Source organism: Alligator mississippiensis, chromosome 8 (genome assembly GCF_030867095.1).
Source record: "Alligator mississippiensis isolate rAllMis1 chromosome 8, rAllMis1, whole genome shotgun sequence".
In the NCBI taxonomy this organism is placed as follows: domain Eukaryota; kingdom Metazoa; phylum Chordata; order Crocodylia; family Alligatoridae; genus Alligator; species Alligator mississippiensis.
The window spans coordinates 25247464-25269019 of NC_081831.1; the positions used below are offsets into that span (position 1 = coordinate 25247464).

The 21556-nt window shown below is 53.1% G+C and overlaps 1 pseudogene; it reads right to left on the reverse strand.

Moving 5' to 3' along the window:
- Positions 1–10927: 10927 nt before the first annotated feature.
- LOC102567566 (epoxide hydrolase 4-like) lies at positions 10928–20378 on the reverse strand (annotated as a pseudogene).
- Between the last annotated feature and the right edge of the window lie 1178 nt (positions 20379–21556).

Sequence of the window (21556 nt, forward strand, 5' to 3'; positions counted from 1 at the left end):
TGCACAACTTGTCCAGCTGGTACTGATGCAGGACATGGCCAGTAACCAGGAGGAGGAAAAGAAGACTACGTGGGCTTGGAGAACTTGTGCAAATAGATCTGATGGTTGGGCTAAAGTGCCTCAGCTTCCACCACTTCAGCAACCAAGAAGAAAGCCTCTGCCATTCAGAGGAGAAACTGAAGCCACAGCCTCCTTAGAAAATGTAGAGATTTCCTGCAGTTCAGAGAAACTGTCTGCTCTAAACTGACTGACTGATTGATTATTAGATTGATGGTGTGTGTGTGTGTGTTTGTAAGGACCAGCAGCCAGTAACCATGAAGGAGATGCAAGGGAAGGATTATGCTAGCACCACGGTGCTAAGAGCCCCAGCCATGGGGTAAGAGGGAGCTAGGGAGGGTGCCAAGGGTGCAACGGGGGGGAGGCCTTGGCCAGCAACTTAAAAAGGCGGCATAAACAAAAGGTATTTTAAAAACCTTAAAAAGGTATTTTCAGATTTTACAAGAGATAGATAGATATAAGGTAAGATTTTGACTTTCTGCTGAAATCAAAATATTATTTAATATGGTCCTGGCTCCCAAGGAAAAGGCCATGAAGCAGGCAGGGGTTTCCCAACACAGGAAGAAGCTTTCCCCCAGCAATGATTCCCAAGTTACAACAGTGCAACCAAGAGGTATAAGGCACAGGGCAAGTGGGGTGAAGAGCCTACTACCTGGACCACAGAGGTCTTGGCCAGCAGCCAAGAAGAAGGTAGTAACAAAAGGTTTTTAAAAACCTTTAAAAGGTTTTTCCAGATTTTACCAGAGGAAGATATTAAGTAATATTTTGATTTCAGCAGAAAGTGAAGCATCATTGTAAAGAATGCTACAGCCTGAAGGTCAGTAACCAGTAGGAGGGCAAGAAGTGTTTGCTATGCATGAAAGTATGCTATGCATAAAAGCATCAGTAGTGTTGTAATGCTACAGCCTGAAGGAAGATGGGGGAAAGACCTTTTTTTTTCTGTGCAATTCAGAGGAGAAACTCAAGCCTCATCACCTTCCTTAGTGGAAGGTCCCCGATGCAACCTGAGCTCTCTGCCAATGCAATGGCCATAGCTTACAAGAACAGCTTGCTTTGTGGCCAGTTACAATACAAGTTCAGGAACCAGGAGGTGGCCATTTCCTCCACCCCACTAGGGGAAAGAGGCAGGGAGGGAGGGAGCATAATCACTTGCCTTACACTCAGTATCTGCTTTCTCATGGAAAGGAATTGAACTGTAATTGTAATTCTATATTAGGCCTGTGCGAAGTGGTTGGTATTCACTTCAGATTCGGCTGATTCAGGGGACTGTGATTTGATTTGGTTGTTCAAATCACTGTCTTGATTTGATTTGGCTGAATCTGATTCTGAGATTCAGCTGCTGCGTTGCACTTTGGCTACTGAGGACTCCGCCTCGAGCAAGCTTTCACAGGACTGTCTCTGCTTGCTGCGAAAATCTCTGCAGTGCTCTGCTAGAGTGCAAGCGGGGCACCGTTTCTGGTGGCTACGGATCGCAGCAGCTGATAAACAAAGGAAAAAGCAATGGTTGGCTTCCCCCCAAGAGGGGAAATGATGCTTTGGGACACTGTGCCTGGGAATTGTATAAGAGGGTTTTTAAGTTTTAACGCAACGTTAGACAAACTCTGTTAGACAAACACTTGGATGGGATGGTTTATGAGCAGGGGCTTAAGCTAGATGTGATCTCGAGGCCCTTTCCAAACCTACTTCTCTTGGATTCTATGATTCTAAGCCTTTTTTCATGTACCCTGTAATCATCCCAAATAACATAGCTATGTTTACACAAAAATATGGAAATCAAAACAGATCAGTGGTGTTTGCATCTTGGCTGTTAAAGAATTTGTCTGTTAAAGTATGAATGATGTGAGGGCATGGGCAGCCTCTGGACATGGCAGATCAGGCAGGGACCAGGCAGCACAGCAGCAGATAGGGCAGGGAGCAGAACTCAGAGTAGCAAATTGGGCAGAGAGCACAGGGCATAGAGCAGAAAGCAGAGATACAGATCAACCAGGGAAAGGAGATCAGAGTGATGTTTAGGGAGGGCATCAGGCTTAATTTATGGCATGCTTGCTGAAAAAGTTTGCCCCCCTCACCTCCACTGATCTAGGGCTCTGTTTAAACATTGATATTTATCTTGTCACTCACTACTTCCCTTGTTGCTGATAACCTTCCTTGGCAGGACAAGAGAGTTTGGTGGCTTTCATAATATCTACTGAGTGAATAATACCTATAGTTTTGAGTGCTAAATGTGAACCATTTCAACCCAAAGCACCTGTAACTTTAACTCATCTCAAAAGCATCTGTCAGGCCGCTCTGAGATTACACTGGTAAGTATGAGTGCTTCAGAAATATAAGGCCATGGTTAAGGCCTATTCAATGTCAGCAGTGATGTAATGGATCTTGAACTCACATGGCACAAGCTGATGCAATACCAAACTGGAAGATAGCAATGCCAGCTAGTGGTAAAATGCCAAACTGGTGCTAAATGAAGGATGTGAGAATGGTGATGTGCTATAAATGTTGTGTAGGCTGACAGGAAAACAAATATATTAGAATCATACAAAATAAGGGTTGGAAAGGACCTCAGGAGGTCTCTAGTCCAACCCCTGCTCAAAGCAGGACCATCCCCAACTAGATCATCCCAGCCAAGGCTTTGTCTACCTGGGTCTTAACTTCCAAAAATGGAGATGCCACCACCTCTCTGGGTAACCTGTCTCAGTGTTTTACTACCCTCCTAGTGAGAAAATTCTTCCTAATATCTAACCTAAACTTCCCTTGCTGCAACTTGAGACCATTGCTCCTTGTTCTGTCATCTGCCACCACTGAAAACAGTCCAGCTCCATCCTCTTTTGAATCCCACTTCAGGTAGTTAAAGGCTGCTATTAAATCCCCCCTTGGTCTTCTCTTCTCTAGAGTAAATAAACCCAGTTCCCTCAGCTTCTCCTCATAAGTCATGTCCCCCAACCCCCAAACCATTTTTGTTGCCCTTCCCTGGACTCTCTCCAATTTGTCCACATCATTTCAGTAGTGGGGAGGGGGAGCAGGGGCGGGCAAAACTGAACACAGGACTCCAGATGTGGCCCTACCAGTGCTGAATAGAGGAGAAGAATCACTTCCCTTGACCTGCTGGCAACACACCTACCAATGCAGCCCAGTATGCCTTTAGCCTTCTTGGCAACAAGAGCACGCTGTTGGCTCATATTCTGTGTCAGCTGCAAACTTACTGAAGGTGTACTCTATGTCATCTTCCAGGGTGTTGATGAAGACACTGAACAAAACCAGCCCCAGGACTGACCCTGGGGGCCCTCCACATGATACCAGCTGCCAACTAGACATTGAGCCCTTGATTACTACCCGCGGAGCCTGATGTTCCAGCCAGTTTTCTATCCACTTTGTTTTCATGTCCTGTAGCTGCAGTTATTAAACTCATGCCCCATCCATTAGGCGATCCAGCTACACCAGACCCAGCAGATCCACCCTTCTCCAGGTCAAGGACACCACAAGCCCCTCCCCAATGAACACAAAAGAGGAGCTGTAATTCTCAGGGCTGGAGGAAAACTCAGTCACTGCATGTGCAAGACAAGATCACATCCTTTCATGCAACAGCAATGAATGTAGCTATTGACTGATTTCAAGCAGTTGATCCAGTTAATTAGTCTATACAGCGAGTCTCGACCAAAGTGCCACAACCCCCCAGCGTGCCATGAGATCCTCTAAGGGTGCCACACAATATTAGTTCTGTTAGATGTGCAAACACCTACACTGATTCACAAGTTCAACCCAGAGCTTTCAAATAAGAATCCAGTGTCAAAACCATTCTGACCTATTGTGGGCTTTCTGAGAACTTTGCAACAGCATAATTGCTCTATTATTTTTTCACAGTAATGGAATGAGTGGCAGCTAAGACTTGAGACTTTTCTGAGGGGTGCCCTGAGTCTAACAAGTCTAATAATGTTGAGAACCACTGGTCTAATAGAAGGAAAACATAAAGTACAGGATCAATAGATAAAGCAGAGTACCTCTTGCTAATCCAGGCAATGTTTGGAGTGTATCTATTCATATAAAAATGTTCAGCAGGAAGACAAGGTCTCACATACTGGTACTCAGGTAGTAGACACAAGTGTTGGCAAGTGTATCAGCTAAGGTCAAGCACTGCTCACAGCTCCTACTACTACCCTCTCTCAAGTAACCTCCTCTCAAGTGCCTACCAATGCTCTTCCAGAGGCATGTCCTATTTTACAGCCCTGGCCAGCCTCAGGCCTACTCTTCTATCCTGCATCTGAATCTATGCTGGAAAATGTAGGATGGCTCCATTCCTGTTACAGTTTATCAATTTCCTATGTCCACAACATGCCTTGCAGGTTATCAACATTGGTTTAACAAGGAAATTCATATTACTTGTAAATTGTGTAATAACCCTCTTGGCCTGATCACAAAGCCTGGGGTTTGGCCCAAAAGAAACATGCTTGATACAGGGATTGGCAACCTTGGCCCATGGAGCCATTTTATGCAATCTGTGGAACCAGGGAAGGCTTCTGTGGTGTTTCTGCAGCAGAGGCCTTCAGCAGTGTGGTGGCAGGGAGAAGTGGCAGTAGAACTGAGCATGTTATGGGGGGAGCATGGTGACTGGCTCCAGCTGTGGCAGCACTAACCAGGTTACAAGCAGTCTGGACACAGAGCTAAGCTACATTCAAGAGCCCCTGCCCTAATCCTCTTCTCCACCACCCCAGCCACCCTGCAAAACATTGTTGAACCCTGTGCTAGGAGGCTCTGGCTTAGGCATGTCTCCACAGAAGCTTTTTCAGGGGGTAAATGCAATGATTAATAGTCTTGTTAACAGTATAGAAGAGTTGCTAGGACAGGCGCTGGTATTAACAGTTTATTACATAATCACCGGTATTCCCTCACAATTGATAGCATGCATTTTATAGCTCAAAATTTCAAATATGTTCCTGCAACTACTGTTGCTACTATTAATAGCTTGCAGCATAACAGTATTTTCTTAGCAACTTCATGTGAAATGTATAGTCATAGAGTTGTTGATTTAGGTCCCTGGCAGATGTTATATTTAACTCACGATTAAGGTGCTAAGCATGAAATAAATTGTAACATGTTACACATTCAAGCAATTTATCACCCAAAAATGAGTCTAAAAATGGTGGTCCAGCCTCAACAATGTTGCTTGTTAAATGTAAAATGTCTTTGCAGCTTGTTTGTATCAGGCTTTCAGTTGAATGTGTGGCATGACATACATAGGGTGATAAAGTTTGCCAGGTCCTCCAGCATCCCAGGGCAGACTGCGCTTTTTTCACCCCATCTCCTTCCTGATGATGACTCTCTGTGACTCATGCTGAACTCTGCTGCCTTGGCTCACTGCCCCTCCACCCTTTTGCCAAGGAGCCCTCAAGGCTGTTTTTTTCAAGGAACCATTTATCACCTCTTCCCTGTGGAAACCAGTGTGTGAATAAACTCAACATGGCAAGATTTACTGGCACACAATAGGAATCAGTGAGAGGGGGAAAAAAGTCATTCAGAAAGCTGTGGTCAGGACAAGATGGGGAAGAGAAGAACAGCATAGACAAAAACATCTGGAACAAATGACGGACTACCACGCTCTGGGGGGTGTGCTGAGGGAGATAGGGGCACAGGTGGTATTCTCTTCTGTCCTACCAGTGAGTGGACATGGAAGACGACATGAGACCTGCATCAGAGAGACCAATTGGTGGCTTCGGGAATGGTGTCTCAAGGCAGGCTTCGGCTTCCTAGACAACGACCTGCACATTACGACGAGAGACATGCTCGGGTAGGATGAGCTTCACCTTTCCCCCAAAGGTAATCTTGTGTTCTCTTCTAGGTTGGCGGATCTCCTCCGGCGGGCTTTAAACTAGGCTCGTCGGGGGAAGGGGAAGATGAGGGCGGAGGAAGCCTTGGACCACTAAACCAAGCGACACCCGTAAGAACAGCCCAGCCTAGACCAACGACGAGCAGAACAAATACCCAGGTAAGCAACAGGGGCCCAGGCAGTACAGAAATTAGGGGGCCAGTGTACACATCTTCAGGAGGCCTCAAATGCCTCTACACAAACGCTCATAGTATGGGGAACAAGCAGGAGGAACTTGCCCTCCTGCTAGCTGACACCAACCCAGACATAATGGGGCTCACAGAAATGTGGTGGGACCCAACACACGACTGGGCAGTGAATATCAAGGGCTATAGGCTGTATAGGAGGGACAGGACAGGGAGGAAAGGTTGGGGTGTGGTGCTCTACATCAAGGAGGAATACACATCCTCAACAAGTAGCATAAGGTCAGATGAGGGGCACACTGAAGTGCTCTGGGTTAGAATACAAGGAAGTTGAGGGGAAAGGGACTTAACAGTGGGGGTCTTCTACAGACCACCCAACCAGGGGAAAGAGCTAGACCGGGAATTCTTAAGTCAGCTCACGGAGGTAGTTAGGTCAAAGGACATGGTCATCATGGATGACCTGAACTTTCCAGATATCTGCTGGGAAGAGCAGTCAGCCAGGTCTGACTGTTCACATAGGTTCCTAGCCGAAATACAGGACCTCCATCTATCCCAGGAGGTGCACAGCCCCACCAGGAGAGACGCCTTGTTGCATCTGGTGCTGGCCACAGGCCATGACCTGGTGAGGGGGCTGCAGGTGCTCGACCACCTGGGCGATAGCTATCATCGCCTGCTGGAATTCACCATCCAACACAAGGTGGCAAAGGCCTGCAGCAAGGCAGCAGCCCTGGACTTCAGGAGGGCGGATTTCAATGAGGTAAGGAGAATAGTCAGGGAGGTACAGAGGTCCTGGAGGGGAGGGGATTTGGGTGTCCAAGAAGAGTGGTTGTTCCTTAAGGAGATGATCCTCCAAGCCCAAAGGGAGGTAATCCCAACATGGATCAAAGGGGGCAAGGGGGCACAAAAGTCCCCATGGCTCACCAAAAGCATATGGGAACATCTCCTAACTAAAAGGGAGGCGTACACCCAACGGAAGGGAGGGGCCATCACCAGGGAGGACTGTACCTCAGTTGCTCGGGGCTATAGGGGGCGGTGAGGAAGGCCAAGGTGGAGATGGAACTGGGCCTAGCAACCTGGATCAAGGACAACAAGAAGTCCTTTTTTAAATACATAGGTGGCAAAAAGAAGGTACCGGGTAATGTGGGGCTTCTGCAAGACATGCTAGGAAATCTGGTTGTCACACCAGATGACAAAGCTAACCTATTTAACAATTTCTTTGCCTCCATTTTCCTGAGCAGGGACCGGATCAGCCCACCTGCTGGGACCCCTTCAGGCCCCTGGGGAGGTGCACCCAAGCCTAGGGCCAGTGAGGACCTAGTCAGGGAACTTCTGGAGGGACTGGATGTATTTAAATCAGCTGGTCCTGATGATCTCCACCCCAGAGTGCTGAGGGAATTGGCAGAGGTCATTGCGGGACCCCTGGCACGGCTTTACGAGCACTCGTGGTACTCTGGTGTGGTGCCAGAGGACTGGAAAAGGGCCAATGTGGTTCCCATTTTCAAAAAAGGAAGGAAGGAGGACCCAGGAAACAATAGGCCAGTTAGTCTTACCTCAATCCTGGGTAAGCTTTTTGAGAGAATTATCCTGGCGCATGTCCGCAAGGGGCCAGCAGGAGAGATTATGCTTAGGGGCAACCAACATGGGTTCATTAGAGGCAGGTCCTGTCAGACCAACCTGGTGGCCTTCTATGACCAGGTCACAAAATCCTTAGATGCAGGGGTAGCAGTGGACGTAGTCTTTCTGGACTTTAGGAAGGCCTTCAACACGGTCTCCCACCCCATTCTCATTAAAAAACTAGGGGACTGTGGCATCGACACCTACACTGTCAAATGGGTCACTAACTGGCTGGAGGGCCGCACCCAGAGAGTGGTGGTGGATGGGTCATTTTTGACCTGGAGGGATGTGGGTGGTTGGGTCCCCCAGGGCTCAGTCCTCGGACCCTCACTGTTCAACATCGTCATCGGTGACTTGGACGAGGGGGGTAAAAAGCACCCTATTCAAATTTGCAGACAACACTAAGATGTGGGGGTATGTGGGCATGCTAGCAGGGAGGAATAGGCTGCAATCAGACCTGGACAGGTTACAGGGGTGGGCGGATGAGAACAGGATGGGTTTCAACACTGACAAGTGCAAGGTGCTGCACCTGGGGAGGAAAAACCAGCAGCAGACCTACAGGCTGGGGAACTCCCTTCTTGTCAGTGCAGAGGCAGAAGAAGATCTTGGAATCATTATTGATGCCAAAATGAATGTGGGCCAACAGTGTGGGGACGCGGTCAGGAAGGCCAGCCATACCTTGTCATGCATCCACAGATGCATCTCGAGCAGGTCCAAGGAGGTGATCCTCCCCCTCTATGTGGCATTGGTCAGGCCACAGTTGGAGTACTGCATCCAGTTCTGGGCGCCGCACTTCAGGAGGGATGTGGACAACATGGAGAGGGTCCAGAGGAGGGCCACCCGCATGATCGGGGGCAGCAGGGCAGGCCCTATGAGGAGAGGCTATGGGATCTGAACCTGTTCAGCCTCCACAAGAGAAGGCTGAGGGGAGATCTAGTGGCCTGTTACAAACTAGTCGGGGGGACCAGCAGGCATTGGGGGAGTCCCTGTTCCCCCGAGCACTACCAGGAGTGACAAGAAATAACGGTCACAAGCTGGCAGAGGGTAGATTCAAGCTAGACATCAGGAGGTGCTACTTCACTGTCAGGGCGGCTAGGATCTGGAACCAGCTTCCAAAAGAAGTGCTGGCTCCTACCCGGGGGGTCTTTAAAAGGAGGCTGGATGAACACCTGGCCAGGGTCGTTTGACCCCAGTACTCTTTCCTGCCATGGCAGGGGGTCGGACTTGATGATCTGCTCAGGTCCCTTCCGACCCTACCGACTATGAAACTATGAAACTATGAAAAGAGTCCCAGCTCTAGTGCAAGATGTGTGGGTGTAAGCCTGCTGCACTCCCGTGAGCCTAGGGACCCCAGCAGCGACCCCAGGACCCCCGACGAGCCCCAGCCTGCCTGCAGGTAAGCAGGGGCCCTTGGAGGAAGGGACCTAGTCAGCTGGAAGCGGGCTAAGAGTGCCAAGGAAGGTCACGCCCCCCCCCCCCCCCCCCCCGGGCTCCTACTTCGCCCAGCCCCGCAGGGATCCGCATGACCAGAGCCTCGTGAACAGGCCGCACAAACAGGTGTGCTTCTGGGCCCAGCGCATGAGTTAGCATGGAGTTTGCACAGGAGGGCCCAAGGCCCTGCCTGTGAGCCCCCCAGGGTACACAGTCCCAGCCATAGCCAGCCCACCAGCGGTATGACATGGATGGGCACATGCCGCACCCCAAGGGTCCCCTCGGGGTCTGCAGCCCCCACCTGGTGCCTCAGAGACGGCCACCCAGTCGGAGCCCATGGTTCCAAGCTCCACACAGACGGAGCCCCTGGCTCTCGGCTGCAGGGGCTGCCTGTCGCCTTTTCAGGCTCTGGGGCCCGGGAGCATGGCCACCTCCCTTTGTGGGGTCGGCTCCCTACTGGGGTCTCTGGCACACCAGCTGGAGGAGCTCCAGGCTGCAGTCCAGAGACTGTGCGCCATTAGAGACTGAGAGCAGGAGATTGACTCCTACTGCCAGGCCCTTCTCCCCCGGGAAGCAGGGGGTAGACCACAGTCTCCCTCCAGGATAAGGGAGGACTCGGGGACCTCCTTTACTGTCCAGCCCAGGGCTTGGACTAAGGTGGCAAAGGGCCCCAAGGCCCACTGCATCTGCCCTGCTGGAGCTTTGCAACAGGTATGAACCTCTTGCAGCCCCAGCAGAGCCTGCTGAGTTGCCAGCTCCCACAGGCAACGCAGGCCCAACTGCAGCTACCACCTCCGCTCTCCCTAAGACCAAACCCAAAGTGTTTGTTGTGGGAGACTCCACACTGAGGGGACTGAGGGGGTAATCTCCCGCCCTGACCCCTTAGCCCGGGAAGTTTGCCGCTTCCCGGGACCCCACATCCGAGGCATTGTGGAGAAGATCCCTAAACTCCTCCAGCCCACTGACCACTATCCCATGCTCCTCATCTATGTGGGCACCAATGACACGGCTTGGAGCGCTCCCAGCCGGGTCATGAAGTGCTACAGAGATTTGGGTGCGGGCCTAAAGGGTCTGGGGGCACAGGTGGTGTTTTCTTTGATCCTCCCAATCTCGGGCTGTGGGCTGAGGAGGGAGAGGAGGATCGAGGTAGTGAACCAAAGACTGTGGTGCTGGTGTCATTGGGAAGGCTTTGGCCTCCATGACCACAGTCTGCTCTTTGGAGAGAGAGGCAGTAAGCTGCTGGGAAGGGACGGCCTCCACCTCTCTCCACTGGGGAGGAGGCTCTTCTCAGCCACACTGGCTGACCTGCTCCACTGGGCTTTAAACTAAGCCCGCTGGGGGACAGGGGGACTACTGCCACTGCTGACCCACTGAGCGGCCCTTGCAAAGCCAGCAGGCCAAGGCACATAAGGGATCCCACCCCAGCCCCAGCCCTGGAACAAAATGTAGGCAGGGCAAGGGCCCCCAAGGGGACACTTGCATGTCTATACACAAATGCCAGGAGCCTGGGGAATAAACAGGAGGAACTTGTTCTCCTGCACAATGCAAATAACTATGATGTCATTGGGATAACAGAGACCTGGTGGGACTCCACCTATGACTGGACCACGGGTATAGATGGCTATACCCTGTACAGGAGCGATCGAGTGGACAAAAGGGGCGGGGGTGTAGCTCTCTATGTCAAGGAAAGCTACGCATCCCTGCAAGCTGACATTGGCACCCATGGTGTGTCACAGGCCAGCTGGGCACTGTGAGTGTATCAATTTTATCACAGGCCAACTGGGCTGTTTGATTCAGTTTCGGATCAAGGAGGCAAAGCTGGGAGTGGAATAAAGGCAAATTTATTATAGCTTACACACACACAACAGTTAACAGAAAGATAAATGCGATAAGCAGATAAGGCAGTATAAAAGAGCTAATAGTAAATAATAACAACAGATAATAATAACAGATAGATAGATCAATCTGTCACGGGCCAACTGGGCACTGCGAGGGTATTAGCCATGTGTGCGAGGGAATTGTGTGGAGCGGGTAACAGCCCCTGCCAGCAGCTCTCCATCTCCCCTTGCAGTCAATTTTCTCAGATGTGCCACATTTGACATAGGCTTCATCTTCCACTTGGGTTCACCAGAGGGTAGAGACAAAAGCCCAAAGGTCAGGCTGGCAGGTGATCAGTCTTTGCCCTTTGCTGGGTGCTGCAAAAATGCAGAGCAGGAAGGCAATCCCAGCACCAGGAATGGTAACATATGCAATTCTGCCTGGAGAGGTGCGTGACCCTCACATCCACAATGATTAGTGCCATGTTCACCAATTCCCCCAACTGTGTCACATAGCCCAGGGAGTGGGGTGAGCTGGACAGACATGGGTGGGATGTCTCTCTAGAGAACTGGCAACCATAGGTCAGCACAGGGCTGGGGACTGGGAGTCGGCAGTACCTACTGCAATTAGCTGCTGCCTAACAGGGAATTCCCAGCCCTGTTTCCTCAGGGATTGACTGGGCCCTGTTCCCAGCACAGATGCTGTCAATAGATAGAGCCCATTGGGGTCACCCCTGTGTGAGAACAGACCTTTATTACCAAGCCAGCAACCAAAGCACAACACTGGAATAGAGACACCAAGAAAGAAATACAACAACCCCCACTGGTGCTACCCAGCCCAACCCAGGGAGAGGGTCCCAGGGCTGGGTGGAGCCAGGGCCCCACCAGTCACCATGTGCATTGGGCACTGCCACTTGCCAGCTGCTCACTGCATGCGTTCCTGCCACAGCTGCCCCCATGAGCTCCCCTGACCCTGCACATGCTCTGGTGTGAGACAGAGCCAATCTTTGTGCATCTGGCCAGGGCAGCCCAGGCTGCTGGTGCCAGGTGTGAGCAGCACCACCCCTTCAGCTGCACAGCTGCCTCAGTCATTGTCCTGCAGGAAGCTCCAAATCAGCTGATTGACTCTCTCAGGCTGGTCCTCGGGCACCCAATGGCTGCACATTGGGATACGCTCAATGTGGCAGCTGCTGAACAGGTATGGCACAAGCAGCAGGGATATCTCAGGCTCCAGGAGTAGGTCCCTGTCCCCCCAAATCACCAGTGTGGGCACCAGCACACCATCTACATCCCCAAGAAGCTTGCTGCAGTGCAAAAGGAGAGATGGATGGATGAACAGACAGAAGTGAAAGGTCAATGGAGCAATGGAAGTAAGAGCAGTGCCCATGCTGCCCTCAGCAACCCTGTCTAGTCCTGCCCCAGGGGGCTGGCAGCACCCTCCACAGTTACCCCAGATTCTGTCAGTGGCCACCACAAGGCCAATCAGTAGCTGGATGACAAGAGGGGCAGTACCTCTGGAGAACAAAGAGATACAGAGGTCTCTCCCTCTATCCTGAGGGCTCATCACTTGAGACCTTCTCAGGCTACCCCTTGGCTCTGGGCTGGGCCAGAATATGGCTGTGCCCTGAGCTCCTTTCCCACAAGGATATCACAAGGCGCTCCCCAGTGAGTTGCAGAGGGCATGGTCTCCCCCCGGGAGAAGGCAGCTTGTACCTGAAGAGGTTCCTATAGTAGTTGAGCAGTGAGGTCAGTGCCCCTGGCTGGGACAGGCTGTACAGGTAAGCCTTCAGGTCCTGCTCCTTCAGATGGCACTTGTAGTTTTGGATGCCGTTCTTTTTGCTGAGCAACAACCACTTCAGCAGCTGTAGTGAGAGACACAATTGAGCTGGAGCCACCCTGAGCTGATGGGGGCAGTGGGAAGCTGCAAGCGCACCTAGGGTGACCACCGAGCCGAGCAGAGCAGGGGTGGATGCAGGCTGCCCACTGCAGGCTTGGGGTTCCCCGCCCTGCTGCCTTTCCCTTGGGAGCCTTGCATTGGCCATGCACCCACTCCCCACCCAGAAGCAGAGGGGGGCACAACTCTGCGCTACTGCCAGCCCCACTGCTGCTGCACAGGCAAGGGACACGCAGCCGGCATGGAGCTCCCAAGAAAAAGGCAGCATGGTAGGGAGCCCAGAGCCCACAGCAGGCAGTCCGCATCCACCCCTGCCCTGCACACAAATTTGGGAGGACATATGCCCCCTCTCAGGGGGTGCACACAGCAGCAGGGAGCCGCCCCGCCCCCTGGACAAGCTGTGTGTGGCTCCATCTTGCTCCCTGCTGCAGGCCCCATGCACTGCCCTGGCAGGGCAGCACCCGCAGCCTCTACCCTCCATGCTTCCTGGCTGTATTTCCAGCCACATGCATGTGTGCAGGCATGCACATGAATATGGTTCTCCCTGCATCTCACTCGCAGCAACCCCAAGCAGCCCCTTGCAGGCTGGAATGCTGCCAGCCTGCAAGGGGAAACCTGCTGTTTCCTGATCCCTGCACGATACCGTGAATCAGGGACAAATGCTTTCCCAGAGTAATGGAGCCTGGGACCGGGACTTGATGTTCCCATTGTGGGACTGTCCCACCCAATTAGGGATGGTCATCCTATGGACACCCCAATCCCTGCCAGCCAACCTGACTTTCTGCAGGGACAGGGTACCCAAGCAGTGCATATGCCCAGTGTTGTAATCTTCCCCGCTGGCAGCAGCCACCCTGTCTGCCCCTTGGCACAAGTCTGGAACTTCAACCCTTGTGTCCCCTTCATCCTGATAATGCTCCAGGTCTATGAGGGGTACACACAGGGTTGGAAGGGACCAGAAGGGTCATCTGGTCCAAGCCTCTTCTCAGTGCAGGAAGGCTACTCCTAAACTATCCCTGACCAATACTGATCTAGCCTTCTCTTGGAAACCTCCAGTGGGCAGTCCATTCAACTGCTTCACTGTTCTAACAGTGAAGAAATTTCATCTGAGATTTAATCTAAATGAACTTGTCTGAAATTTCAAGTCACTGGGTGCATCTACATGTTTAATTAATTTGAAGCAATAAACTCCGGAGCAATTTGAGTTGGAGTAAACTACTCCTAAGCACAGCATCTACACGTGTGCCTGGGACAGCAGCAATTTGAGCCAGTGGGAAGCAGTTTATGCCAAGGCTGCTCCTGCCCTGCCCTTCTCTGGGTTCCAGGTGGTGGCATTGGGCAGTATCAGAGCTGGGTGGGGCATGAGGATGCTGAAAGGGCAGAGCTATATGGCTAGGTGGTAGGCATGAGTCTGGCCCTCTGTTGCCTGAGCTGACCAGGCACAATTTACACCTATGCTTAGTGCCTACATGTGCATTTAATCACAGTTAATTACTCCGCTGTAAGATAGTACCGTCTCCAATAGTACTATCTTACAGCAGTGTTAGTTTACTGCAGCCTAACACCATTGTATGTGTAGATGGTGACACTTTACTCCACAGCTAATTAGTCTACTTCACAGTACAGCACACATGTAGACATGAGCACTACATTATGTCCTGTTCTCTTCAGCAAAGGAGAAAAGCTGCCCTTCAGAAATTTGCAGACTGCTCTCAGCACAGTTGGCAAACCAAGAATTTTTTTTTTCACAGACACTGCAAACATATTATTGAGAACCAAACTTTTTAGTGACATGCTTTTTTTTTTATTTACTGATATATCTTTTACATAATCTAAAATGTAACTCTTCTGCTAGGCCCTGCTACGTTGCCAGGCTCCAGTTAGAAGGTCTGGGTTCAAATTTAGGGCTTTAACATCAAGCATAGTTAAAAGTTTGGTTGCTAATAAAAAGTTTCTAGTGTATGACACACACACACACATACACACACACGAAACTTTATATATACATATATACACACACATATATACACATACACACATATACACATGTAGATACACACACACACACATAGATATACATACACATAGATACACACACACACATATAGATACATATATATACACATATACACATACACATATACATATATATATATATATATACACACACACACACGAAACTTTTTACTAGCAACCAAACTAGAGAGAGAGAGAGAGAGAGAGAGAGAGAGAGAGCACACATGCGCGCAACACTGCTTATCTACAGAAATTATTTTACACCATGATGTCCCAATTTCAGGGGTTCCCTATTCATCCCCACACCCTGATGATCCTGACCATACCCTGCACCATATTGAGCCCTTCCCCCCCCCCCCCCCGCCTTACTCTCAACCAACTTCACTCTCACCCCAACCTGGGTATGGACTTCCTGAAGTATTACAGGACTGGATGCAGCAGCAGCACATGACTAAGGGGAAGAGGTCTACAAAGCCCTGAGAGAAGGTTTGCTGCAGGGTGATGCTCTGCTGCTCAGACACAAGGGAGAGGGCACACACATGCCATGAGGTCACAGGACCCACCACCCCAGCGTGTCCCAGGAATCCAGGTAGTGGCGTTGCTGTGGTCTGTCTGTCCTTCAATGAAACTGCTTCTCCAGCCTCTTTCCAAGAAGTAGCTTCCCTCAAGCACATCAGTCAGCAGCCTTTGTGTTTTCACAGGCAGCTCAATTTATTTATGGATTTTACTGACAGCCATTTTTAGACTTTTTTTTTTTAACCAACTGTCAGTAAATTTACATGCAGTTGGAAACCCTAGCTATCATGTCCATTTCCCACCCCCACTCCCCATCATAAGCACCTTTTCTGCAAGCTAAACATGCCTAGTTCTCTCGGCTTCTCCTCCTAGGGCTCTCCTTCCAAGGTCTTCATCGTTTTACTCACCCACCTTTGGGCCCTCTCCAACTTCTCCACATCCATCTTAAAATCCAGAGTCCAGAACTGCACAAAATGGTCTTGATGAGGCCTAACCAGCACTTAGTAGTGGCAAGATCATAGGCAATGCATAAATGCTGCCAGTGGGTGGGGGGGAGGGAGCACAAATTCACACTGCCACCACAGTGGGGGGACACAACTCTGCACTGACACTGCAGTCACCACCACTGCCCCTGCTGCTGTTGGACATTGGGTCCAGCTGGGCTGCAGCCCCAGACCCTGCTGTTGGTGCAGAAATCATGCTGCTGCTGCCATCCCCAACTGGTGCTGGGCCCTGGCTCCAACCAGACTGCAGCTGTGTAGGCCCATGCCAGGTTGTCAGTGTAGAAATCTGGGGGGGGGGCACGTGTCCTCCCCATTGCATCAGCAATAGGCAAGAGCACCTCCCATATCTTCTGTCTAATACAACTTTAGTTGGAGCCCAAAATTACATTCGTAGCTATATCATATATCAGACTCATGTGAAGTCTGAGGTCCACCAAAATGCTCAGATCTTTCACTGCAGTGCTACCACCCAACCCATTGTCAGCATTTGTATTTGCACTTTAGATTATTCTTTCTGCACCTTGCATTTGTCTGCACTGAACTTCATCCTGTTGTCTCTAACCCAGCTCTCCAATCTGTCAAGACCTGGATGTTTTTCTTGCTGGGATCCTATGACCCCAGGGGGCTGGACTCGATGATCTTCTGAGGTCCCTTCCAGCCCTAATGTCTATGAAATCTATGAAATTCTACTCCCATCCTTCAGTTGTTTGCAATCTTTCCAGTTTTGTGTCATCTGCACATTTGCTCAGGAAGCTCTCAATTCTGGCATCCAAATAATTATTAAACATGATGCACCAGATAGCACCAGACCCTGTGGAGCCCCAGGAGAAACCTCCTGCCATTCTGACACGGATCCAGCTATAATTACATAATGCTTGCAGTAATTGAGCCCATTATCCATCCACCTTGCAGTAATTTTATTTATTCCACATGGGCATGTCAAATATGCTTTCCCAGCAGGCAAGGAGAACACCTGGGATGGCACTCCTAACAGGGCAGTGCCTCTTCATGGGGCAAAGGAAAACTTGTGGAACTGAAGCTAGAGTGGCTTCTGTAGGAGACAGTTATACAGGGCCTCTGAGAGCAGGTGCTGGGCTCCATGAGCCAGGGACACTTCCTCTCTCCACCCCCAGCCTGGAAGGCACATGTGCTGCCACACTGCAGAATGCCCTGCCCAGTTCAGAGACAGATGGGAGACATGCAGGGCCAACACAGGAGCCAGACCAGAGTGGCTTTGTGATCTACCTGGACTGTGTTTGGACTCCAAGAGAGTGGGTAGGAGCACTGAACTCCCTGGCCATCTCAGCTCCCCTGCACCCACTGGACAGTGAGTCTGGCTGATGCAGCCCAGCCCAAAGCATCTGCATGGTGGTCCGGGAGCTGGGCAGGCTCGGCCTTACATGAGATTGTTGCCAGACATGTTGGTGTGAGTGTCATGTGAGGAGAGGACTGTTCCAGATCCCTCCAGAAGCTCTCCAGTGCCCAGGCAGCTCCCTACCAGACCTATTGCCAGGGCTAGCCCTGGGTACTCTGCCCAGCACAAGCTGGTAATTCCCCACCCCCATGGTGCCATCCTCTCCTGGAACCTTGCTCTCCCAGGTGTCTTCAGCACAGGGTGTTAATGAGCTCCTTCTCCAGCAAGCACCAAAGCACCAGCTCGGAAAGCAAAAACCCTGGCTCAGAGAAATCCCAGGATTCAGCACCCCCTCTCCCCCCTGCCGCCCCAACCCTGCTGGGGAGCTCTTAAGTGTGAGTGGGGGGAGAGGGAGGGACGACACACGCTCCCCTCCCAGACTCCTGCAGGGAGCAGAAGGGGACAGGAATAGCACTGACAGGGGGCACTGCACTGCAGAAGGTGCAGCCATTTGTACTTGTTCAGCGTCAGGTACCAGCCTGTCTGAGTCCAGCCTCTGCCCCAGGGCCCTGGCACATGTTGTACTTGAGCTGCTTCCCTCCACCTCCCCAGGGCCCTGCAACCAAGCCCCTCCAGCTCTTGTGCATGTATGGGGTGGTGCTTACCCCCTGAGCCTGCACCTGCAGTACTGGGGGCAGCAGCATGCCACCCATGGAGCCCTGGGCTGAATGAGAGCTACCAACACCTCTGCCCTCCTACCCAACCCCTTGCGCCCCCCCACCTCACCCCTCTCTCACCTCGAAGTCATCCAGGTTCAGAAGGCGCTCAACATAGCCCTGGAGCTGGAACAGAAGCATGTAGGAAAGGTGTTGCAGCTGCGAGGGGTGGAGGGAAAGGTACTCTGCAGAGAGGGGCACACAGATGCCATGAGGTCACAGGACCCACCACCCCAGTGTGTCCCAGGAATCCAGGTAGAGGGAGGATCCCCTGGCTCCAGCAGGGCTCAGGGTCTGAGACTGGGAGGGAGACCCAGCCTCTGTGGGGCAGGGAGCCCTTGTGCTGAAATGCCACCAGCTGCTGGTGCTGCCTCAGCCCTGACTCTGCTGGGCCCAGAGGCAAGGTGGAGGGGCAAGGGAGGGGTTAGGGAGTCACCTAGGAACAACAAAGGGTGGGTAGTGTTCATGAGGATGAGCTTTTCCACCAGCTTGGGGTACTGAGTGGCCAAGAGGCAGGCGTAGAAACCGCCCAGGTCGTGTCCCACCATGATGGCCCTGGTGGCCCCTGCAGGCAGGCAGGCAGACATACAGATGGACAGACAGGATGGAGCAGAGATAGCAGTGCAGAAGGGCTGGACTGATCACAAGTCAGAACCAGGCCAGCATCCATTGCCATTGGGGACCCCCTCTGCCCTTCCCATTCCCTTCCCCACTGCCTGCCTTAGCCTTGGACAGCTGGCCAGGGAAGCTGCTCTGCCCCTTCTCTCCACTCCCATGGGTGGCCCTTCTGCTGCAGGGACTTGTCTGCCCCTTCTGGGGCAGGACTGTGTGTGGGGAAAAGGGGGCACAGCACAGTCCTGCCCCAGCCTGGGTTGGGTTGAAGCAGCCTCTACTCCCTGCCCAGCCCGAGCCCCAAGGCAGCCTCCACCCACAGCACACACACACCCTTCTCATCGGCAGTGCCCAGCTCCTCAATGACCTCCCGCATGTCCTCCACCACCGCCTCTAATGCGTAGTACTGCTCCTGGGGGGGGGCACATCCAAGGCACCGCAGCCCCGCAGGTCCAGCACCACCACCCAGAACCGCTTCTTGAACTCCTGCAGCTGGTGGCGCCAGCAGAACCTGGCACACGCATGTGTGGGTCAGACAGTGGGGGGGGCCTCCCTGCCCACAGCACTGTCAGGGCAGGAGGCTGGACTGTGAGGGATGGAGCCCCATGGGTGATCTGCCCCTCATCACAAAGTTTCTGCTGGCATCAGGGCAGAAAAGGCAACTGGGGCTGTTAGGGCTGAATATTTGCACCCCCCCCAACACAAGCTCCTGGGCCTGGCTTCAGGGACAGACTCCAGAGGCCCTGTCAGATCCCAATCCCCAAAGCCAGCAGGAGCCTCTGCCTCTACGGGATCCCCCTTGTGTGGGTGAGTTCTGCCCCCTCCCCACAACCCAAATCACAGGGCCCAGCCCGCAGAACCTACACCATGGCCCAGAGCCGGGCAGCCTGGGCCAGGCCTTGCATGGGGCTAGGTCAAGCTGGGCAGCTGTTGCCAGACAGGCTGGCGCAAGCATCCCACATGACAGTGACTGCACCGCTCCCCTCTGGACACCCTTGCTCTGCCCAGAGGCTGTGCCCTCAGTGTCTCCAGCAGCATGGCTGAGTCCCCGCTGCTCCCACCACCCTGGGTGCCACCCCCCACACCCCAGAGCAGCTGCCCACCCCCCACATGACCCCCCCCATCTGTTCCTTGTAACCACAATGCCTGGCACACAGGAACCAAGCTCAGCCAGTCCCTAAAGGAAACCTTCCTCAGAGGAGAGGAAAGCCCCATGCCCATCACCCATCTCCATTCCTGTGCCCCTGTCCGCCCCCACCCTGGAGCAGCTGGATGGACCTACTAGTTCTGGGGGAACCCGTGTAGGAACAGCAGGAGCGGGGCCCCCTCCGGGCCGGCCATGACGTAGTGCAAGCACAGCCCCGAGCCCTGCAGGGAGAGAAAGGGAAGGGTCACATCATGTGCCATGCAAACCCTGCTGCCCCATACAAGCCACAGCATCTCTACTGGGACAGGCACAATCCCCCGGCTAACTTGCACAGATCCTCCATATAGCACAGGAAGGAGCCATGGCCGCCCCAGCCTTCTTCCTAGCTCAGACCCTGCAGCAAGGGTCTCACAGACTGTGAGCGTGCCCTGGCTCCCCTACCCCAGACCCCTTGCCACAGCACAAGAGCCCAGAAAGCCAACTCAGCAGAGACCTTAACCATAAACTTCAGCCCAGAGGTGGGTTACTGAGGAGCCACGGTACAAGGACCCTCCCAAAGTGGCTCCAGTGCCCTCCACCCGGCCCCTGCGATGCACCTTGAGCTGCAAGTAGCGGCGCTCCCCGTAAGAGGTGTCCACGAGGCACGGTGGGGGGGTCTCGCACACATCCCAGGAGCTGACCTGCCACAGCCCCTTGGTCAGCATCAGCCACAGCACCCACAGCCCGTAGGCAGCGCCCACCAGGAGAGCGCCGAGTGCACACCCAGGGGCTGCAGTGCACAGTACAGAGCACGGCGCAGCCTCCGCCCCAGTCGGACGGGAACCAGCAACAGCTGCCAGAGGAGCACCAACATCTCCAGAGCCCCAGGCTGCAGGGACAGGATGGCGGTTACTGGAGTGCCCCCTACATCACACGTGGGCACTGGCATGAACCTATATCGCTTGGGCTGCTCCACCCTGGCTCCCCCAGGCCTTGCTGGGCCTGTGCTGCTCTGGTCAGGGTGCAGCCAGGCTGTGTGGACATGGCAGCCATTTGACCTGCCTCAGGCCTCATGGCAGAGGCGGGAGATGGCAGCCATTTTGCCTGCCTTCAAGCCCCGTAGCAGAGGGAGTTGGCGCCATTTTGGCTCAGGCCTGCGCTGCCCCCGGGGCTGGTCCGCACCCGACCATCCCATGATGCCGGTTCTAACTGTGCCTGGTTTGATGGTCAGGGCGTACCTGGCCGTGTGGAGACAGCGGCCATTTTACCTGCCATAGGCCTGATGGCAGAGGTGAGAATCGGCACCACCTTGGATCAGGCTTGTGCTGCTCCCTGCTGCATTTGGGGTTGGTTCATACCCAACCTGTGACATGACCCATCACCCGGTTCAGACCCGAACCTGGCGCAGCCCCAGCTGGAAGCAAGGGGAACACATCAGCTGCTGGCACAGGATGGCCCCAAGCTCTGGCCCGGGGCTGATGCTTGGCAGGAGGATGGCAGCAGCTGGGCCCTCGGCTCCCAGTGCCCCACTCCAGCAGGGCTCTGAGGCTGCAGGGAGATGCTCTGCCCCCACCCAGCGTGTGCCAGCCCCTGCTGCCCAGCGCTGCCCACAGAGCGCATCCCTCTGCCGAGACCAGGGCTTTGTATCACAGCCCCACTAGACGGGGCTGCCAGGGAGCAGTGCTCCTGCCCCACTCCCCGGGGAAACTGGCCAAGGACTAATGCGCATCTTCACAGTCCTGCTGCCAGGCTGGGCACACGCCATTTCCCTCTGCATGGGGCGGGGGAGACCACAGAGCTGCACACCCACCAGTGAACCGTAAGCCCCCAGCCTCAGCGCGTGCCAGTGCACAGCGTCCAGCAAGGGAACTAGCAAGGGAAGGATACATCCCCCCAGGGCTTC